This window comes from Amphimedon queenslandica, unplaced genomic scaffold, assembly GCF_000090795.2.
Source record: "Amphimedon queenslandica unplaced genomic scaffold, v1.1 AMPQUscaffold_10864, whole genome shotgun sequence".
NCBI lineage: Eukaryota > Metazoa > Porifera > Demospongiae > Haplosclerida > Niphatidae > Amphimedon > Amphimedon queenslandica.
Window position 1 is genome coordinate 5,861 of NW_003548888.1, and position 1,937 is coordinate 7,797.

Here is a 1,937-nt window from a genome sequence, read left to right on the forward strand (position 1 = left end):
ATACATGAGTTTTCTTGGGAAGGAAAGGAGTCATAGCATTTTCTTTTCTTGCTCCTCATCATCATGATCATCATGCACTATCACCCGGCATTGCCATCTGCATGTATTTCAGCATCAACGACAAATCTTGTTTTCCCACAATCTACATCTTCACAACAGTCCTCAAGTGGGCAAGGAACTCAAGTTTCTACTGATTCACATGGTTGCTCATCATCAACATCTGGCTCAGTCAGTTGACTTGTATTCTGCTGCTGCATTGAGTCCCCCACAGATGAAGGACTTAGCAAGCTCTTTGCTAGTTTAGGGGCTCTTGCAATGCTCTTGTAGTTAAGAAGCTTATCACCAGTGTATGGGCTTTGTGTTACTACTAGATAAGGTACATAGCAGTATGGACACTGCAGCCTGGGGCCACTGAAGTCAATATCATCTAAGCCAATCACTTCTCAAGGTTTCATAAGGATCCAATCCATTAATACTGGAGATTTTTTCTTAGTACTGCTACCTGGCATCATAATTTTCCAGGGAGGAAAGGTATCATAGTAAAAAAGCTCTATTTGTTGCAGTCATTGCATTTTAACATGTACACCAACATGGCTGAAAAGAAACGCCTACATACATTGACCACGCCTACTGCAGGGGGTCTATCTATGATTAAGCAGTGTACCAGACCCTTTCCCGCCGTCCACCCCAATGACTGTAGGCTGGGGAATGGTCTGGCTAGCGAGACTACATCATTCACGATCATGCATGGTAACTCTTGGGTGTGTACACCAATTCTTCTTGGACCACTCCTCTCATAATTCTTAAGGGTGGGGCCATCCCCCTCCAGTCAGAACTGTGTTGCGATTATTAAGAAACTATTTAGGAAATTATTTGAAACTAACAAGAGTCATGCAGATGAATTATCAAAGTAAATACCGTAGATCGGGAAATTTTCGTTGTTAAAATATTTTCGCGGATGAAGTGGCCCGCGAAAATTTGACACACGAAATATTTTCTACAGTGAATAATAAGATTACCGGAATTATTCTAACGTGCAGCGGTGCACCCCACGAGGCTCTTCTAGTCTTCTAAAAGCCCAAAGAAGGCCTGAAGCTCTCACCCAAGAGGCTCCTTGTCAGTTTTAGTACTGTCACGAGCAACTTCCATTGAATAGCTGTCCATCGTCATCAAGAGTTAGTAGCCACTTGTGCGGTTTATGACGCGTCCAAAAATTTTCATGTTGAAAAAATTTCGCGGATGGGTCAACCAGCGAAAATAAAATACCTTGAAACAAGCGTAACAGGGTAAAAAATATTCCTATAATTGATTTCACCACCTTGCAAGTACAACTTGGTCATTATTAAGACTTATAGAGGCTCTCTCTACCTTATAATGCTTCTAGAGAAGTCTTTAGACAGTATCTCTATGCTCTCTTGCTGTTAGAAAGCTCTTAACTTTGTCCCATGTGTAAGCCGCCATTTTGTTTGCAGTGGCCACACCTACTCACGTAAAGGAGCGTGGGCGGGTGGTTGCTAAGGCTTGTTATTTCTCCAATACAACGTGTATAGAAGAAATGTAAGTGTGGACATACAAATAAATAAATAAATATATAGATAGCGTGACGGTGAATTCAATTATAGGAACGACCTGGGGGCTACGCCCCCAGGTCGTTAAAAATTTCACGCCAATTATTTCTAACATGAAAATTTCCCGATCTACGGTAGTATTTTTATTTACTTTATATTTTTATGTTTTTAGTATTTTTAGTTCTAAGTTAATGCCAGTGATACAAGAGTATCTTGTCAGCAATTTATTGAATACTAAGGTAAAGTGAGAGTGTTCACTATTTGTTATTTAAATTAGCTGTACTGAGACTTCGAAGTATAAGCCTTGGCAATTTTAATCTCAATCACCCATTTTACATACAATGTTATCAAAACTCTTAATTTTTGATA

The 1,937-nt window shown here is 39.9% G+C and overlaps 1 long non-coding RNA gene across 1 annotated transcript; it reads left to right on the top strand.

Moving 5' to 3' along the window:
• Window positions 1-703: 703 nt before the first annotated feature.
• On the top strand, window positions 704-1,779 carry LOC109589800 (uncharacterized). The gene is made up of 2 exons (XR_002188934.1): window positions 704-910; window positions 1,750-1,779. It is a non-coding gene; the product is annotated as an uncharacterized LOC109589800 (long non-coding RNA).
• The last annotated feature ends 158 nt before the right edge of the window (window positions 1,780-1,937 follow it).